This window comes from Ambystoma mexicanum, chromosome 6p (assembly GCF_040938575.1).
Source record: "Ambystoma mexicanum isolate Mex_15411 chromosome 6p, UKY_AmexF1_1, whole genome shotgun sequence".
Taxonomy (NCBI): domain Eukaryota; kingdom Metazoa; phylum Chordata; class Amphibia; order Caudata; family Ambystomatidae; genus Ambystoma; species Ambystoma mexicanum.
This window is the reverse complement of record NC_090935.1, coordinates 74208848-74230940: the sequence shown is the minus strand read 5'-3', so window position 1 is coordinate 74230940 and position 22093 is coordinate 74208848. Positions and strand designations below refer to the sequence as shown.

Below are 22093 nucleotides of genomic sequence, written 5' to 3'. Positions count from 1 at the left end.
CATAGGTACCATTAACAATCCACAATAAGGGCACTTGTGTTGTAGCATAGGTACCATTAGCAATCCACAATAAGGGTACGTGTGTTGTGGCATCGGTGCCATTAGCAATCCACAATAAGGGTACTTGTGTTGTGGCATAGGTACCATTAGCAATCCACAATAAGGGTACTTGTATTTTGGCATAGGTGCCATTAGCAATCCACGATAAGGGTATGTGTGTTATGGCATAGGTACCATTAACAATCCACAATAAGGGTACGTGTGTTGTAGCATAGGTACCATTAGCAATCCACAATAAGGGTACGTGTGTTGTGGCATAGGTGCCATTAGCAATCCACAATAAGGGTACTTGTGTTGTAGCATAGGTACCATTAACAATCCACAGGATAATCCACAATAAGGGTGCTTGTTTTGTAGCATGGGTACCATTAGCAATCCACAATAAGGGTACTTGTGTTGTAGCATAGGTACCATTAGCAATCCACAATTAGGGTACTTGTGTTGTAGCATAGGTACCATTAACAATCCACAATAAGGGCACTTGTGTTGCAGCATAGGTAGTATTAGCAATCCACAATAAGGGTGCTTGTTTTGTAGCATGGGTACCATTAGCAATCCACAATAAGGGTACTTGTGTTGTAGCATAGGTACCATTAGCAATCCACAATTAGGGTACTTGTGTTGTAGCATAGGTACCATTAACAATCCACAATAAGGGCACTTGTGTTGTAGCATAGGTACCATTAGCAATCCACAATAAGGGTACGTGTGTTGTGGCATCGGTGCCATTAGCAATCCACAATAAGGGTACTTGTGTTGTAGCATAGGTACCATTAGCAATCCACAATAAGGGTACTTGTATTTTGGCATAGGTGCCATTAGCAATCCACGATAAGGGTATGTGTGTTATGGCATAGGTACCATTAACAATCCACAATAAGGGTACGTGTGTTGTAGCATAGGTACCATTAGCAATCCACAATAAGGGTACGTGTGTTGTGGCATAGGTGCCATTAGCAATCCACAATAAGGGTACTTGTGTTGTAGCATAGGTACCATTAGCAATCCACAATAAGGATAATTGTGTTGTAGCATAGGTGCCACTAGCAATCCACAATAAGGGTACTTGTGTTGTAGCATAAGTGCCACTAGCAATCCACAATAAGGGTACTTGTGTTGTAGCATAGGTAGTATTAGCAATCCACAATAAGGGTGCTTGTTTTGTAGCATGGGTACCATTAGCAATCCACAATAAGGGTACTTGTGTTGTAGCATAGGTACCACTAGCAATCAACAATTAGGGTACTTGTGTTGTAGCATAGGTACCATTAGCAATCCACAATAAGGGTACTTGTGTTGTAGCATATGTGCCACTAGCAATCCACAATAAGGGTACTTGTGTTGTAGCATAGGTGCCACTAGCAATCCACAATAAGGGTACTTGTGCTGTAGCATAGGTACCATTAGCAATCCACGATAAGGGTACGTGTGTTGTAGCATAGGTGCCATTGGCATAGGTGCCATTAGCAATCCACAATAAGGGTACTTGTGTTGTAGCATAGGTACCATTAGCAATCCACGATAAGGGTACGTGTGTTGTAGCATAGGTGCCATTGGCATAGGTGCCATTAGCAATCCACAATAAGGGTACTTGTGTTGTAGCATAGGTACCATTAGCAATCAATCCACAATAAGGATAATTGTGTTGTAGCATAGGTGCCACTAGCAATCCACAATAAGGGTACTTGTGTTGTAGCATAAGTGCCACTAGCAATCCACAATAAGGGTACTTGTGTTATAGCATAGGTGCCATTAGCAATCCACAATAAGGTGCTTGTGTTGTAGCATAGTTGCCATTAGCAATCCACAATAAGGGTACTTGTGTTGCAGCATAGGTAGTATTAGCAATCCACAATAAGGGTGCTTGTTTTGTAGCATGGGTACCATTAGCAATCCACAATAAGGGTACTTGTGTTGTAGCATAGGTACCATTAGCAATCCACAATTAGGGTACTTGTGTTGTAGCATAGGTACCATTAACAATCCACAATAAGGGCACTTGTGTTGTAGCATAGGTACCATTAGCAATCCACAATAAGGGTACGTGTGTTGTGGCATCGGTGCCATTAGCAATCCACAATAAGGGTACTTGTGTTGTAGCATAGGTACCATAAGCAATCCACAATAAGGGCACTTGTGTTGTAGCATAGGTGCCACTAGCAATCCACAATAAGGGCACTTGTGTTGTAGCATAGGTACCATTAGCAATCCACAATAAGGGTACTTGTGTTGTAGCAAAGGTACCATTAGCAATCCACAATAAGGGTACTTGTGATGTCGCATAGGTACCATTAGCAATCCACAATAAAGGTACTTGTGTTGTCGCATAGGTACCATTAGCAATTCACAATGAGGGTACTTGTGTTGTGGCATAGGTACCATTAGCAATCCACAATAAGGGTACGTGTGTTGTGGCATAGGTACCATTAGCAATCCACAATAAGGGTACTTGTGTTGTAGCATAGGTACCATTAGCAATCCACAATAAGGGTACTTGTGTTGTGGCATAGGTACCATTAGCAACCACAATGAGGGCACTTGTGTTGTGGCATAGGTACCATTAGCAATCCACAATAAGGGTACGTGTGTTGTGGCATAGGTGCCATTAGCAATCCACAATAAGGGTATGTGTGTTGTAGCATAGGTAACATTAGCAATCCACAATAAGGGTACTTGTGTTGTAGCACAGGTACCATTAGCAATCCACAATAAGGGTACTTGTGTTGTGGCATAGGTACCATTAGCAATCCACAATAAGGGTACTTGTATTGTGGCATAGGTGCCATTAGCAATCCACAATAAGGGTACGTGTGTTATGGCATAGGTACCATTAACAATCCACAATAAGGGTACTTGTGTTGTAGCATAGGTACCATTAGCAATCCACAATAAGGGTACGTGTGTTGTGGCATAGGTGCCATTAGCAATCCACAATAAGGGTACTTATGTTGTAGCATAAGTGCCACTAGCAATCCACAATAAGGGTACGTGTGTTGTTGCATAGGTGCCACTAGCAATCCACAATAAGGGTACTTGTGTTGTAGCATAGGTACCATTAGCAATCCAAGATAAGGGTACGTGTTGTAGCATAGATGCCATTGGCATAGGTGCCATTAGCAATCCACAATAAGGGTACTTGTGTTGTAGCATAGGTACCATTAGCAATCCACAATAAGGATAATTGTGTTGTAGCATAGGTGCCACTAGCAATCCACAATAAGGGTACATGTGTTGTAGCATAAGTGCCACTAGCAATCCACAATAAGGGTACTTGTGTTGTAGCATAGGTAGTATTAGCAATCCACAATAAGGGTGCTTGTTTTGTAGCATGGGTACCATTAGCAATCCACAATAAGGGTACTTGTGTTGTAGCATAGGTACCATTAGCAATCCACAATTAGGGTACTTGTGTTGTAGCATAGGTTCCATTAGCAGTCCACAATAAGGGTACTTGTGTTGTAGCATTGGTACCATTAGCAATCCACAATAAGTGTACTTGTGTTCTGGCATATGTGCCATTAGCAATCCACAATAAGGGTATGTGTGTTGTGGCATAGGTACCATTAACAATCCACAATAAGGGCATTTGTGTTGTGGCATAGGTACCATTAGCAATCCACAATAAGGGTACGTGTGTTGTGGCATAGGTGCCATTAGCAACCCACAATAAGGGTACTTGTGTTGTGGCATAGGTGCCATTAGCAATCCACAATACGGGTACGTGTGTTGTGGCATATGTACCATTAGCAATCCACAATAAGGGTACTTGTGTTGTGGCATAGGTAACATTAGCAATCCACAATAAGGGTACTTGTGTTGCAGCATAGGTGCCATAAGCAATCCACAATAAGGGTACTTGTGTTGTAGCATAGGTGCCATTAGCAATCCACAATGAGGGCACTTGTGTTGTAGCATAGGTACTATTAGCAATCCACAATAAAGGTACTTGTTTTGTAGCATAGGTGCCATTATCAATCCACAATAAGGTGCTTGTGTTGTTGCATAGTTGCCATTAGCAATCCACAATAAGGGTACTTGTGTTGTAGCATAGGTGCCATAAGCAATCCACAATAAGGGTACTTGTGTTGTAGCATAGGTGCCATTAGCAATCCACAATAAGGGTACTTGTGTTGTAGCATAGGTACCATTAGCAATCCACAATAAGGGTACTTGTGTTGTAGCATAGGTACCATTGGCAATCCACAATAAGGGTACTTGTGTTGTAGCATAGGTGCCATTAGCAATCCACAATAAGGGTACTTGTGTTGTAGCATAGGTGCCATTAGCAATCCACAATGAGGGTACTTGTGTTGTAGCATAGGTACCATTAGCAATCCACAATAAGGGTACTTGTGTTGTGGCATAGGTACCATTAGCAATCCACAATGAGGGTACTTGTGTTGTGGCATAGGTACCATTAGCAATCCACAATAAGGGTACTTGTGTTGTGGCATAGGTACCATTAGAAATCCACAATGAAGGTACTTGTGTTGTAGCATAGGTACCATTAGCAATCCACAATAAGGGTACTTGTGTTGTGGCATAGGTACCATTAGCAATCCACAATGAGGGTACTTGTGTTGTGGCATAGGTACCATTAGCAATCCACAATAAGGGTACTTGTGTTCTAGTATAGGTACCATTAGCAATCCACAATAAGGGTACTTGTGTTGTGGCATTGGTACCATTAGCAATCCACAATAAGTGTACTTGTGTTGTGGCATAGGTGCCATTAGCAATCCACAATAAGGGTACATGTGTTGTGGCATAGGTACCATTAACAATCCACAATAAGGGCACTTGTGTTGTAGCATAGGTACCATTAGCAATCCACAATAAGGGTACGTGTGTTGTGGCATCGGTGCCATTAGCAATCCACAATAAGGGTACTTGTGTTGTAGCATAGGTACCATTAGCAATCCACAATTAGGGTACTTGTGTTCTAGTATAGGTACCATTAGCAATCCACAATAAGGGTACTTGTGTTGTGGCATTGGTACCATTAGCAATCCACAATAAGTGTACTTGTGTTGTGGCATAGGTGCCATTAGCAATCCACAATAAGGGTACATGTGGTGTGGCATAGGTACCATTAACAATCCACAATAAGGGCACTTGTGTTGTAGCATAGGTACCATTAGCAATCCACAATAAGGGTACGTGTGTTGTGGCATCGGTGCCATTAGCAATCCACAATAAGGGTACTTGTGTTGTAGCATAGGTACCATTAGCAATCCACAATAAGGGCACTTGTGTTGTATCATAGGTGCCACTAGCAATCCACAATAAGGGCACTTGTGTTGTAGCATAGGTACCATTAGCAATCCACAATAAGGGTACTTGTGTTGTAGCATAGGTACCATTAGCAATCCACAATAAGGGTACTTGTGTTGTCGCATAGGTACCATTAGCAATCCACAATAAAGGTACTTGTGTTGTGGCATAGGTACCATTAGCAATCCACAATAAGGGTATGTGTGTTGTGGCATAGGTACCATTATGAATCCACAATGAGGGTACTTGTGTTGTAGCATAGGTACCATTAGCAATCCACAATAAGGGTACTTGTGTTGTAGCATAGGTACCATTAGCAATCCACAATAAGGATAATTGTGTTGTAGCATAGGTGCCACTAGCAATCCACAATAAGGGTACTTGTGTTGTAGCATAAGTGCCACTAGCAATCCACAATAAGGGTACTTTTGTTGTAGCATAGGTGCCACTAGCAATCCACAATAAGGGTACTTGTGTTGTAGCATAGGTACCATTAGCAATCCACGATAAGGGTACGTGTGTTGTAGCATAGGTGCCATTGGCATAGGTGCCATCAGCAATCCACAATAAGGGTACTTGTGTTGTAGCATAGGTACCATTAGCAATCAATCCACAATAAGGATAATTGTGTTGTAGCATAGGTGCCACTAGCAATCTACAATAAGGGTACTTGTGTTGTAGCATAAGTGCCACTAGCAATCCACAATAAGGGTACTTGTGTTGTAGCATAGGTAGTATTAGCAATCCACAAAAAGGGTGCTTGTTTTGTAGCATGGGTACCATTAGCAATCCACAATAAGGGTACTTGTGTTGTAGCATAGGTGCCATTAGCAATCCACAATACGGGTACTTGTGTTGTGGCATAGGTACCATTAGCAATCCACAATAAGGGTACTTGTGTTGTGGCATAGGTACCATTATAAATCCACAATGAGGGTACTTGTGTTGTAGCATAGGTACCATTAGCAATCCACAATAAGGGTACTTGTGTTGTGGCATAGGTACCATTAGCAATCCACAATGAGGGTACTTGTGTTGTGGCATAGGTACCATTAGCAATCCACAATAAGGGTACTTGTGTTGTGGCATTGGTACCATTAGCAATCCCCAATAAGTGTACTTGTGTTGTGGCATAGGTGCCATTAGCAATCCACAATAACGGTACATGTGTTGTGGCATAGGTACCATTAACAATCCACAATAAGGGCACTTGTGTTGTAGCATAGGTACCATTAGCAATCCACAATAAGGGTACTTGTGTTGTAGCATAGGTACCATTAGCAATCCACAATAAGGGTACTTGTGTTGTAGCATAGGTACCATTGGCAATCCACAATGAGGGTACTTGTGTTGTAGCATAGGTACCATTGGCAATCCACAATAAGGGTACTTGTGTTGTAGCATAGGTACCATTAGCAATCCACAATAAGGGTACTTGTGTTGTAGCATAGGTACCATTAGCAATCCACAATAAGGGTACTTGTGTTGTGGCATAGGTCCCATTAGAAATCCACAATGAGGGGACTTGTGTTGTGGCATAGGTACCATTAGCAATCCACAATAAGGGTACTTGTGTTGTGGCATAGGTACCATTAGCAATCCACAATGAGGGTACTTGTGTTGTGGCATAGGTACCATTAGCAATCCACAATAAGGGTACTTGTGTTGTGGCATAGGTACCATTATAAATCCACAATGAGGGTACTTGTGTTGTAGCATAGGTGCCATTAGCAATCCACAATAAGGGTACTTGTGTTGTGGCATAGGTACCATTAGCAATCCACAATGAGGGTACTTGTGTTGTGGCATAGGTACCATTAGCAATCCACAATAAGGGTACTTGTGTTGTAGCATAGGTACCATTAGCAATCAATCCACAATAAGGATAATTGTGTTGTAGCATAGGTGCCACTAGCAATCCACAATAAGGGTACTTGTGTTGTAGCATAAGTGCCCCTAGCAATCCACAATAAGGGTACTTGTGTTGTAGCATAGGTAGTATTAGCAATCCACAATAAGGGTGCTTGTTTTGTAGCATAGGTACCATTAGCAATCCACAATAAGGGTACTTGTGTTGTGGCATAGGTACCATTAGCAATCCACAATGAGGGTACTTGTGTTGTGGCATAGGTACCATTAGCAATCCACAATAAGGGTACTTGTGTTGCAGCATAGGTAGTATTAGCAATCCACAATACGGGTGCTTGTTTTGTAGCATGGGTACCATTAGCAATCCACACTAAGGGTACTTGTGTTGTAGCATAGGTACCATTAGCAATCCACAATAAGGGTACGTGTGTTGTGGCATAGGTACCATTAGCAATCCACAATAAGGGTACTTGTGTTGTAGCATAGGTACCATTAGCAATCCACAATAAGGGTACTTGTGTTGTGGCATAGGTACCATTAGCAATCCACAATGAGGGCACTTGTGTTGTGGCATAGGTACCATTAGCAATCCACAATAAGGGTACGTGTGTTGTGGCATAGGTGCCATTAGCAATCCACAATAAGGGTATGTGTGTTGTAGCAGAGGTAACATTAGCAATCCACAATAAGGGTACTTGTGTTATAGCACAGGTACCATTAGCAATCCAGAATAAGGGTACTTGTGCTTTAGCATAGGTGCCATTAGCAATCCACGATAAGGGTACTTGTGTTGTGGCATAGGTACCATTAGCAATCCACAATAAGGGTACTTGTATTGTGGCATAGGTGCCATTAGCAATCCACGATAAGGGTACGTGTGTTGTGGCATAGGTACCATTAACAATCCACAATAAGGGTACTTGTGTTGTAGCATATGTACCATTAGCAATCCACAATAAGGGTACGTGTGTTGTGGCATAGGTGCCATTAGCAATCCACAATAAGGGTACTTGTGTTGTAGCATAGGTTCCATTAGCAATCCACAATAAGGATAATTGTGTTGTAGCATAGGTGCCACTAGCAATCCACAATAAGGGTACTTGTGTTGTAGCATAAGTGCCACTAGCAATCCACAATAAGGGTACTTGTGTTGTAGCATAGGTGCCACTAGCAATCCACAATAAGGGTACTTGTGTTGTAGCATAGGTACCATTAGCAATCCACGATAACGGTACGTGTGTTGTAGCATAGGTGCCATTGGCATAGGTGCCATTAGCAATCCACAATAAGGGTACTTGTGTTGTAGCATAGGTACCATTAGCAATCAATCCACAATAAGGATAATTGTGTTGTAGCATAGGTGCCACTAGCAATCCACAATAAGGGTACTTGTGTTGTAGCATAAGTGCCCCTAGCAATCCACAATAAGGGTACTTGTGTTGTAGCATAGGTAGTATTAGCAATCCACAATAAGGGTGCTTGTTTTGTAGCATGGGTACCATTAGCAATCCACAATAAGGGTACTTGTGTTGTAGCATAGGTGCCATTAGCAATCCACAATACGGGTACGTGTGTTGTGGCATAGGTGCCATTTGCAATCCACAATAAGGGTACTTGTGTTGTGGCATAGGTACCATTAGCAATCCACAATAAAGGTACTTGTTTTGTGGCATAGGTGCCATTAGCAATCCACAATAAGGGTACTTGTGTTGTGGCATAGGTGCCATTAGCAATCCACAATACGGGTACGTGTGTTGTGGCATAGGTGCCATTTGCAATCCACAATAAGGGTACTTGTGTTGTGGCATAGGTACCATTAGCAATCCACAATAAAGGTACTTGTTTTGTGGAATAGGTGCCATTAGCAATCCACAATAAGGGTACTTGTGTTGTGGCATAGGTACCATTAGCAATCCACAATAAGGGTACGTGTGTTGTGGCATAGGTACCATTAGCAATCCACAATAAGGGTACTTGTGTTGTAGCATAGGTACCATTAGCAATCCACAATAAGGGTACTTGTGTTGTGGCATAGGTACCATTAGCAATCCACAATGAGGGCACTTGTGTTGTGGCATAGGTACCATTAGCAATCCACAATAAGGGTACGTGTGTTGTGGCATAGGTGCCATTAGCAATCCACAATAAGGGTACGTGTGTTGTAGCAGAGGTAACATTAGCAATCCACAATAAGGGTACTTGTGTTGTAGCACAGGTACCATTAGCAATCCAGAATAAGGGTACTTGTGCTGTAGCATAGGTGCCATTAGCAATCCACGATAAGGGTACTTGTGTTGTGGCATAGGTACCATTAGCAATCCACAATAAGGGTACTTGTATTGTGGCATAGGTGCCATTAGCAATCCACGATAAGGGTACGTGTGTTGTGGCATAGGTACCATTAACAATCCACAATAAGGGTACTTGTGTTGTAGCATAGGTACCATTAGCAATCCACAATAAGGGTACGTGTGTTGTGGCATAGGTGCCATTAGCAATCCACAATAAGGGTACTTGTGTTGTAGCATAGGTACCATTAGCAATCCACAATAAGGATAATTGTGTTGTAGCATAGGTGCCACTAGCAATCCACAATAAGGGTACTTGTGTTGTAGAATAAGTGCCACTAGCAATCCACAATAAGGGTACTTGTGTTGTAGCATAGGTGCCACTAGCAATCCACAATAAGGGTACTTGTGTTGTAGCATAGGTACCATTAGCAATCCACGATAAGGGTACGTGTGTTGTAGCATAGGTGCCATTGGCATAGGTGCCATTAGCAATCCACAATAAGGGTACTTGTGTTGTAGCATAGGTAAAATTAGCAATCAATCCACAATAAGGATAATTGTGTTGTAGCATAGGTGCCACTAGCAATCCACAATAAGGGTACTTGTGTTGTAGCATAGGTAGTATTAGCAATCCACAATAAGGGTGCTTGTTTTGTAGCATGGGTACCATTAGCAATCCACAATAAGGGTACTTGTGTTGTAGCATAGGTGCCATTAGCAATCCACAATACGGGTACGTGTGTTGTGGCATAGGTGCCATTTGCAATCCACAATAAGGGTACTTGTGTTGTGGCATAGGTACCATTAGCAATCCACAATAAAGGTACTTGTTTTGTGGCATAGGTGCCAATAGCAATCCACAATAAGGGTACTTGTGTTGTGGCATAGGTGCCATTAGCAATCCACAATACGGGTACGTGTGTTGTGGCATAGGTGCCATTTGCAATCCACAATAAGGGTACTTGTGTTGTGGCATAGGTACCATTAGCAATCCACAATAAGGGTACTTGTTTTGTAGCATAGGTTCCATTAGCAATCAATCCCCAATAAGTGTACTTGTGTTGTGGCATAGGTGCCATTAGCAATCGACAATAAGGGTACATGTGTTGTGGCATAGGTACCATTAACAATCCACAATAAGGGCACTTGTGTTGTAGCATAGGTACCATTAGCAATCCACAATAAGGGTACGTGTGTTGTGGCATCGGTGCCATTAGCAATCCACAATAAGGGTACTTGTGTTGTAGCATAGGTACCATTAGCAATCCACAATAAGGGCACTTGTGTTGTATCATAGGTGCCACTAGCAATCCACAATAAGGGCACTTGTGTTGTAGCATAGGTACCATTAGCAATCCACAATAAGGGTACTTGTGTTGTAGCATAGGTACCATTAGCAATCCACAATAAGGGTACTTGTGTTGTCGCATAGGTACCATTAGCAATCCACAATAAAGGTACTTGTGTTGTCGCATAGGTACCATTAGCAATCCACAATGAGGGTACTTTTGTTGTGGCATAGGTACCATAAGCAATCCACAATAAGGGTACGTGTGTTGTGGCATAGGTACCATTAGCAATCCACAATAAGGGTACTTGTGTTGTAGCATAGGTACCATTAGAAATCCACAATAAGGGTACTTGTGTTGTGGCATAGGTACCATTAGCAATCCACAATGAGGGCACTTGTGTTGTGGCATAGGTACCATTAGCAATTCACAATAAGGGTACGTGTGTTGTGGCATAGGTGCCATTAGCAATCCACAATAAGGGTATGTGTGTTGTAGCAGAGGTAACATTAGCAATCCACAATAAGGGTACTTGTGTTGTAGCACAGGTACCATTAGCAATCCACAATAAGGGTACTTGTGTTGTGGCATAGGTACCATTAGCAATCCACAATAAGGGTACTTGTATTGTGGCATAGGTACCATTAGCAATCCAGAATAAGGGTACTTGTGCTGTAGCATAGGTGCCATTAGCAATCCACGATAAGGGTACTTGTGTTGTGGCATAGGTACCATTAGCAATCCACAATAAGGGTACTTGTATTGTGGCATAGGTGCCATTAGCAATCCACGATAAGGGTACGTGTGTTGTGGCATAGGTACTATTAACAATCCACAATAAGGGTACTTGTGTTGTAGCATAGGTACCATTAGCAATCCACAATAAGGGTACGTGTATTGTGGCATAGGTGCCATTAGCAATCCACAATAAGGGTACTTGTGTTGTAGCATAGGTACCATTAGCAATCCACAATAAGGATAATTGTGTTGTAGCATAGGTGCCACTAGCAATCCACAATAAGGGTACTTGTGTTGTAGCATAAGTGCCACTAGCAATCCACAATAAGGGTACTTGTGTTGTAGCATAGGTGCCACTAGCAATCCACAATAAGGGTACTTGTGTTGTAGCATAGGTACCATTAGCAATCCACAATAAGGGTACATGTGTTGTGGCATAGGTACCATTAACAATCCACAATAAGGGTACTTGTGTTGTAGCATAGGTACCATTAGCAATCCACAATAAGGGTACTTGTATTGTGGCATAGGTGCCATTAGCAATCCACAATAAGGGTATGTGTGTTGTAGCAGAGGTAACATTAGCAATCCACAATAAGGGTACTTGTGTTGTAGCACAGGTACCATTAGCAATCCAGAATAAGGGTACTTGTGCTGTAGCATAGGTGCCATTAGCAATCCACGATAAGGGTACTTGTGTTGTGGCATAGGTACCATTAGCAATCCACAATAAGGGTACTTGTATTGTGGCATAGGTGCCATTAGCAATCCACGATAAGGGTACGTGTGTTGTGGCATAGGTACCATTAACAATCCACAATAAGGGTACTTGTGTTGTAGCATAGGTACCATTAGCAATCCACAATAAGGGTACGTGTGTTGTGGCATAGGTGCCATTAGCAATCCACAATAAGGGTACTTGTGTTGTAGCATAGGTACCATTAGCAATCCACAATAAGGATAATTGTGTTGTAGCATAGGTGCCACTAGCAATCCACAATAAGGGTACTTGTGTTGTAGCATAAGTGCCACTAGCAATCCACAATAAGGGTACTTGTGTTGTAGCATAGGTGCCACTAGCAATCCACAATAAGGGTACTTGTGTTGTAGCATAGGTACCATTAGCAATCCACGATAAGGGTACGTGTGTTGTAGCATAGGTGCCATTGGCATAGGTGCCATTAGCAATCCACAATAAGGGTACTTGTGTTGTAGCATAGGTAAAATTAGCAATCAATCCACAATAAGGATAATTGTGTTGTAGCATAGGTGCCACTAGCAATCCACAATAAGGGTACTTGTGTTGTAGCATAGGTAGTATTAGCAATCCACAATAAGGGTGCTTGTTTTGTAGCATGGGTACCATTAGCAATCCACAATAAGGGTACTTGTGTTGTAGCATAGGTGCCATTAGCAATCCACAATACGGGTACGTGTGTTGTGGCATAGGTGCCATTTGCAATCCACAATAAGGGTACTTGTGTTGTGGCATAGGTACCATTAGCAATCCACAATAAAGGTACTTGTTTTGTGGCATAGGTGCCAATAGCAATCCACAATAAGGGTACTTGTGTTGTGGCATAGGTGCCATTAGCAATCCACAATACGGGTACGTGTGTTGTGGCATAGGTGCCATTTGCAATCCACAATAAGGGTACTTGTGTTGTGGCATAGGTACCATTAGCAATCCACAATAAGGGTACTTGTTTTGTAGCATAGGTTCCATTAGCAATCAATCCCCAATAAGTGTACTTGTGTTGTGGCATAGGTGCCATTAGCAATCGACAATAAGGGTACATGTGTTGTGGCATAGGTACCATTAACAATCCACAATAAGGGCACTTGTGTTGTAGCATAGGTACCATTAGCAATCCACAATAAGGGTACGTGTGTTGTGGCATCGGTGCCATTAGCAATCCACAATAAGGGTACTTGTGTTGTAGCATAGGTACCATTAGCAATCCACAATAAGGGCACTTGTGTTGTATCATAGGTTTCACTAGCAATCCACAATAAGGGCACTTGTGTTGTAGCATAGGTACCATTAGCAATCCACAATAAGGGTACTTGTGTTGTAGCATAGGTACCATTAGCAATCCACAATAAGGGTACTTGTGTTGTCGCATAGGTACCATTAGCAATCCACAATAAAGGTACTTGTGTTGTCGCATAGGTACCATTAGCAATCCACAATGAGGGTACTTTTGTTGTGGCATAGGTACCATAAGCAATCCACAATAAGGGTACGTGTGTTGTGGCATAGGTACCATTAGCAATCCACAATAAGGGTACTTGTGTTGTAGCATAGGTACCATTAGCAATCCACAATAAGGGTACTTGTGTTGTGGCATAGGTACCATTAGCAATCCACAATGAGGGCACTTGTGTTGTGGCATAGGTACCATTAGCAATTCACAATAAGGGTACGTGTGTTGTGGCATAGGTGCCATTAGCAATCCACAATAAGGGTATGTGTGTTGTAGCAGAGGTAACATTAGCAATCCACAATAAGGGTACTTGTGTTGTAGCACAGGTACCATTAGCAATCCAGAATAAGGGTACTTGTGCTGTAGCATAGGTGCCATTAGCAATCCACGATAAGGGTACTTGTGTTGTGGCATAGGTACCATTAGCAATCCACAATAAGGGTACTTGTATTGTGGCATAGGTGCCATTAGCAATCCACGATAAGGGTACGTGTGTTGTGGCATAGGTACTATTAACAATCCACAATAAGGGTACTTGTGTTGTAGCATAGGTACCATTAGCAATCCACAATAAGGGTACGTGTATTGTGGCATAGGTGCCATTAGCAATCCACAATAAGGGTACTTGTGTTGTAGCATAGGTACCATTAGCAATCCACAATAAGGATAATTGTGTTGTAGCATAGGTGCCACTAGCAATCCACAATAAGGGTACTTGTGTTGTAGCATAAGTGCCACTAGCAATCCACAATAAGGGTACTTGTGTTGTAGCATAGGTGCCACTAGCAATCCACAATAAGGGTACTTGTGTTGTAGCATAGGTACCATTAGCAATCCACAATAAGGGTACATGTGTTGTGGCATAGGTACCATTAACAATCCACAATAAGGGCACTTGTGTTGTAGCATAGGTACCATTAGCAATCCACAATAAGGGTACTTGTGTTGTAGCATAGGTACCATTAGCAATCCACAATAAGGGTACTTGTGTTGTAGCATAGGTACCATTGGCAATCCACAATAAGGGTACTTGTGTTGTAGCATAGTTACCAATGGCAATCCACAATAAGGGTACTTGTGTTGTAGCATAGGTACCATTAGCAATCCACAATAAGGGTACTTGTGTTGTAGCATAGGTACCATTAGCAATCCACAATAAGGGTACTTGTGTTGTAGCATAGGTCCCATTAGAAATCCACAATGAGGGTACTTGTGTTGTGGCAAAGGTACCATTAGCAATCCACAATAAGGGTACTTGTGTTGTGGCATAGGTACCATTAGCAATCCACAATGAGGGTACTTGTGTTGTGGCATAGGTACCATTAGCAATCCACAATAAGGGTACTTGTGTTGTGGCATAGGTACCATTATAAATCCACAATGAGGGTACTTGTGTTGTAGCATAGGTACCATTAGCAATCCACAATAAGGGTACTTGTGTTGTGGCATAGGTACCATTAGCAATCCACAATGAGGGTACTTGTGTTGTGGCATAGGTACCATTAGCAATCCACAATAAGGGTACTTGTGTTGCAGCATAGGTAGTATTAGCAATCCACAATACGGGTGCTTGTTTTGTAGCATGGGTACCATTAGCAATCCACAATAAGGGTACTTGTGTTGTAGCATAGGTACCATTAGCAATCCACAATAAGGGTACGTGTGTTGTGGCATAGGTACCATTAGCAATCCACAATAAGGGTACATGTGTTGTAGCATAGGTACCATTAGCAATCCACAATAAGGGTACTTGTGTTGTGGCATAGGTACCATTAGCAATCCACAATGAGGGCACTTGTGTTGTGGCATAGGTACCATTAGCAATCCACAATAAGGGTACGTGTGTTGTGGCATAGGTGCCATTAGCAATCCACAATAAGGGTATGTGTGTTGTAGCAGAGGTAACATTAGCAATCCACAATAAGGGTACTTGTGTTATAGCACAGGTACCATTAGCAATCCAGAATAAGGGTACTTGTGCTGTAGCATAGGTGCCATTAGCAATCCACGATAAGGGTACTTGTGTTGTGGCATAGGTACCATTAGCAATCCACAATAAGGGTACTTGTATTGTGGCATAGGTGCCATTAGCAATCCACGATAAGGGTATGTGTGTTGTGGCATAGGTACCATTAACAATCCACAATAAGGGTACTTGTGTTGTAGCATAGGTACCATTAGCAATCCACAATAAGGGTACGTGTGTTGTGGCATAGGTGCCATTAGCAATCCACAATAAGGGTACTTGTGTTGTAGCATAGGTTCCATTAGCAATCCACAATAAGGATAATTGTGTTGTAGCATAGGTGCCACTAGCAATCCACAATAAGGGTACTTGTGTTGTAGCATAAGTGCCACTAGCAATCCACAATAAGGGTACTTGTGTTGTAGCATAGGTGCCACTAGCAATCCACAATAAGGGTACTTGTGTTGTAGCATAGGTACCATTAGCAATCCACGATAAGGGTACGTGTGTTGTAGCATAGGTGCCATTGGCATAGGTGCCATTAGCAATCAATCCACAATAAGGATAATTGTGTTGTAGCATAGGTGCCACTAGCAATCCACAATAAGGGTACTTGTGTTGTAGCATAAGTGCCACTAGCAATCCACAATAAGGGTACTTGTGTTGTAGCATAGGTAGTATTAGCAATCCACAATAAGGGTGCTTGTTTTGTAGCATGGGTACCATTAGCAATCCACAATAAGGGTACTTGTGTTGTAGCATAGGTGCCATTAGCAATCCACAATACGGGTACGTGTGTTGTGGCATAGGTGCCATTTGCAATCCACAATAAGGGTACTTGTGTTGTGGCATAGGTACCATTAGCAATCCACAATAAAGGTACTTGTTTTGTGGCATAGGTGCCATTAGCAATCCACAATAAGGGTACTTGTGTTGTGGCATAGGTACCATTAGCAATCCACAATAAGGGTACGTGTGTTGTGGCATAGGTACCATTAGCAATCCACAATAAGGGTACTTGTGTTGTAGCATAGGTACCATTAGCAATCCACAATAAGGGTACTTGTGTTGTGGCATAGGTACCATTAGCAATCCACAATGAGGGCACTTGTGTTGTGGCATAGGTACCATTAGCAATCCACAATAAGGGTACGTGTGTTGTGGCATAGGTGCCATTAGCAATCCACAATAAGGGTATGTGTGTTGTAGCAGAGGTAACATTAGCAATCCACAATAAGGGTACTTGTGTTGTAGCACAGGTACCATTAGCAATCCAGAATAAGGGTACTTGTGCTGTAGCATAGGTGCCATTAGCAATCCACGATAAGGGTACTTGTGTTGTGGCATAGGTACCATTAGCAATCCACAATAAGGGTACTTGTATTGTGGCATAGGTGCCATTAGCAATCCACGATAAGGGTACGTGTGTTGTGGCATAGGTACCATTAACAATCCACAATAAGGGTACTTGTGTTGTAGCATAGGTACCATTAGCAATCCACAATAAGGGTACGTGTGTTGTGGCATAGGTGCCATTAGCAATCCACAATAAGGGTACTTGTGTTGTAGCATAGGTACCATTAGCAATCCACAATAAGGATAATTGTGTTGTAGCATAGGTGCCACTAGCAATCCACAATAAGGGTACTTGTGTTGTAGCATAAGTGCCACTAGCAATCCACAATAAGGGTACTTGTGTTGTAGCATAGGTGCCACTAGCAATCCACAATAAGGGTACTTGTGTTGTAGCATAGGTACCATTAGCAATCCACGATAAGGGTACGTGTGTTGTAGCATAGGTGCCATTGGCATAGGTGCCATTAGCAATCCACAATAAGGGTACTTGTGTTCTAGCATAGGTAAAATTAGCAATCAATCCACAATAAGGATAATTGTGTTGTAGCATAGGTGCCACTAGCAATCCACAATAAGGGTACTTGTGTTGTAGCATAAGTGCCACTAGCAATCCACAATAAGGGTACTTGTGTTGTAGCATAGGTAGTATTAGCAATCCACAATAAGGGTGCTTGTTTTGTAGCATGGGTACCATTAGCAATCCACAATAAGGGTACTTGTGTTGTAGCATAGGTGCCATTAGCAATCCACAATACGGGTACGTGTGTTGTGGCATAGGTGCCATTTGCAATCCACAATAAGGGTACTTGTGTTGTGGCATAGGTACCATTAGCAATCCACAATAAAGGTACTTGTTTTGTGGCATAGGTGCCAATAGCAATCCACAATAAGGGTACTTGTGTTGTGGCATAGGTGCCATTAGCAATCCACAATACGGGTACGTGTGTTGTGGCATAGGTGCCATTTGCAATCCACAATAAGGGTACTTGTGTTGTGGCATAGGTACCATTAGCAATCCACAATAAGGGTACTTGTGTTGTGGCATAGGTGCCATTAGCAATCCACAATAAGGGTACATGTGTTGTGGCATAGGTACCATTAACAATCCACAATAAGGGCACTTGTGTTGTAGCATAGGTACCATTAGCAATCCACAATAAGGGTACGTGTGTTGTGGCATCGGTGCCATTAGCAATCCACAATAAGGGTACTTGTGTTGTAGCATAGGTACCATTAGCAATCCACAATAAGGGCACTTGTGTTGTATCATAGGTGCCACTAGCAATCCACAATAAGGGTATGTGTGTTGTAGCATAGGTACCATTAGCAATCCACAATAAGGGTACTTGTGTTGTAGCATAGGTACCATTAGCAATCCACAATAAGGGTACTTGTGTTGTCGCATAGGTACCATTAGCAATCCACAATAAAGGTACTTGTGTTGTCGCATAGGTACCATTGGCAATCCACAATGAGGGTACTTTTGTTGTGGCATAGGTACCATAAGCAATCCACAATGAGGGCACTTGTGTTGTAGCATAGGTACCATTGGCAATCCACAATAAGGGTACATGTGTTGTAGCATAGGTACCATTGGCAATCCACAATAAGGGTACATGTGTTGTAGCATAGGTACCATTGGCAATCCACAATAAGGGTACTTGTGTTGTCGCATAGGTACCATTAGCAATCCACAATAAAGGTACTTGTGTTGTCGCATAGGTACCATTAGCAATCCACAATGAGGGTACTTTTGTTGTGGCATAGGTACCATAAGCAATCCAAAATGAGGGCACTTGTGTTGTAGCATAGGTACCATTGGCAATCCACAATAAGGGTACTTGTGTTGTAGCATAGGTACCATTGGCAATCCACAATAAGGGTACATGTGTTGTAGCATAGGTACCATTAGCAATCCACAATAAGGGTACGTGTGTTGTGGCATAGGTACCATTAGCAATCCACAATAAGGGTACTTGTGTTGTAGCATAGGTACCATTAGCAATCCACAATAAGGGTACTTGTGTTGTGGCATAGGTACCATTAGCAATCCACAATGAGGGCACTTGTGTTGTGGCATAGGTACCATTAGCAATTCACAATAAGGGTATGTGTGTTGTGGCATAGGTGCCATTAGCAATCCACAATAAGGGTATGTGTGTTGTAGCAGAGGTAACATTAGCAATCCACGATAAGGGTACTTGTGTTGTAGCACAGGTACCATTAGCAATCCAGAATAAGGGTACTTGTGCTGTAGCATAGGTGCCATTAGCAATCCACGATAAGGGTACTTGTGTTGTGGCACAGGTACCATTAGCAATCCACAGTAAGGGTACTTGTATTGTGGCATAGGTGCCATTAGCAATACACGATAAGGGTACGTGTGTTGTGGCATAGGTACCATTAACAATCCACAATAAGGGTACTTGTGTTGTAGCATAGGTATCATTAGCAATCCACAATAAGGGTACTTGTGTTGTAGCATAGGTACCATTAGCAATCCACAATAAGGATAATTGTGTTGTAGCATAGGTGCCACTAGCAATCCACAATAAGGGTACTTGTGTTGTAGCATAGGTACCATTAGCAATCCACGATAAGGGTACGTGTGTTGTAGCATAGGTGCCATTGGCATAGGTGCCATTAGCAATCCACAATAAGGGTACTTGTGTTGTAGCATAGGTACCATTAGCAATCAATCCACAATAAGGATAATTGTGTTGTAGCATAGGTGCCACTAGCAATCCACAATAAGGGTACTTGTGTTGTAGCATAAGTTCCACTAGCAATCCACAATAAGGGTACTTGTGTTGTAGCATAGGTAGTATTAGCAATCCACAATAAGGGTGCTTGTTTTGTAGCATGGGTACCATTAGCAATCCACAATAAGGGTACTTGTGTTGTAGCATAGGTGCCATTAGCAATCCACAATACGGGTACGTGTGTTGTGGCATAGGTGCCATTTGCAATCCACAATAAGGGTACTTGTGTTGTGGCATAGGTACCATTAGCAATCCACAATAAGGGTACTTGTGTTGTGGCATAGGTACCATTATAAATCCACAATGAGGGTACTTGTGTTGTAGCATAGGTACCATTAGCAATCCACAATAAGGGTACTTGTGTTGTGGCATAGGTACCATTAGCAATCCACAATGAGGGTACTTGTGTTGTGGCATAGGTACCATTAGCAATCCACAATAAGGGTACTTGTGTTGTGGCATTGGTACCATTAGCAATCCCCAATAAGTGTACTTGTGTTGTGGCATAGGTGCCATTAGCAATCCACAATAAGGGTACATGTGTTGTGGCATAGGTACCATTAACAATCCACAATAAGGGCACTTGTGTTGTAGCATAGGTACCATTAGCAATCCACAATAAGGGTACTTGTGTTGTAGCATAGGTACCATTGGCAATCCACAATAAGGGTACTTGTGTTGTAGCATAGGTACCATTAGCAATCCACAATAAGGGTACTTGTGTTGTAGCATAGGTACCATTGGCAATCCACAATAAGGGTACTTGTGTTGTAGCATAGGTACCATTAGCAATCCACAATAAGGGTACTTGTGTTGTAGCATAGGTACCATTAGCACTCCACAATAAGGGTACTTGTGTTGTAGCATAGGTGCCATTAGCAATCCACAATAAGGGTACTTGTGTTGTAGCATAGGTCCCATTAGAAATCCACAATGAGGGTACTTGTGTTGTGGCATAGGTACCATTAGCAATCCACAATAAGGGTACTTGTGTTGTGGCATAGGTACCATTAGCAATCCACAATGAGGGTACTTGTGTTGTGGCATAGGTACCATTAGCAATCCACAATAAGGGTACTTGTGTTGTGGCATAGGTACCATTATAAATCCACAATGAGGGTACTTGTGTTGTAGCATAGGTACCATTAGCAATCCACAATAAGGGTACTTGTGTTGTAGCATAGGTACCATTAGCAATCCACAATAAGGATAATTGTGTTGTAGCATAGGTGCCACTAGCAATCCACAATAAGGGTACTTGTGTTGTAGCATAAGTGCCACTAGCAATCCACAATAAGGGTACTTGTGTTGTAGCATAGGTGCCACTAGCAATCCACAATAAGGGTACTTGTGCTGTAGCATAGGTACCATTAGCAATCCACGATAAGGGTACGTGTGTTGTAGCATAGGTGCCATTGGCATAGGTGCCATTAGCAATCCACAATAAGGGTACTTGTGTTGTAGCATAGGTACCATTAGCAATCAATCCACAATAAGGATAATTGTGTTGTAGCATAGGTGCCACTAGCAATCCACAATAAGGGTACTTGTGTTGTAGCATAAGTGCCACTAGCAATCCACAATAAGGGTACTTGTGTTGTAGCATAGGTAGTATTAGCAATCCACAATAAGGGTGCTTGTTTTGTAGCATGGGTACCATTAGCAATCCACAATAAGGGTACTTGTGTTGTAGCATAGGTGCCATTAGCAATCCACAATACGGGTACATGTGTTGCGGCATAGGTGCCATTTGCAATCCACAATAAGGGTACTTGTGTTGTGGCATAGGTACCATTAGCAATCCACAATAAGGGTACTTGTGTTGTGGCATAGGTACCATTATAAATCCACAATGAGGGTACTTGTGTTGTAGCATAGGTACCATTAGCAATCCACGATAAGGGTACTTGTGTTGTGGCATAGGTGCCATTAGCAATCCACAATGAGGGTACTTGTGTTGTGGCATAGGTACCATTAGCAATCCACAATGAACTCAACTAGGACCACTGGGAGCCTGCTTTACAGAGGAGAACCACTACTCTTGCTCTCAACCCCTGGGAATTATCCCCCCAGAACACCAGAGGATTACGGACTAGGTAACATACCGTTCCATATTTATTCTATGACATGAGTGATATGTTATTGCTCTCCAAGTCATCTCTTGTCCAGGCACGCTTACCTACTTACATGAGTCTTAGTCGAAGCAAACCAATCACTAATGTTGTCTGTACATTGTATAATCAGATAGCAGAGACCAAACTGAGTAATAGTGCCTATTAAC

The 22093-nt window shown here is 42.2% G+C and overlaps 1 protein-coding gene across 1 annotated transcript in view; it reads right to left on the bottom strand.

Moving 5' to 3' along the window:
- The window catches only part of LOC138510670 (vomeronasal type-2 receptor 26-like), a 318905-nt gene that overhangs the window by 284469 nt on the left and 12343 nt on the right, over positions 1-22093 (bottom strand). The gene's annotated exons all lie outside the window — the stretch shown is intronic.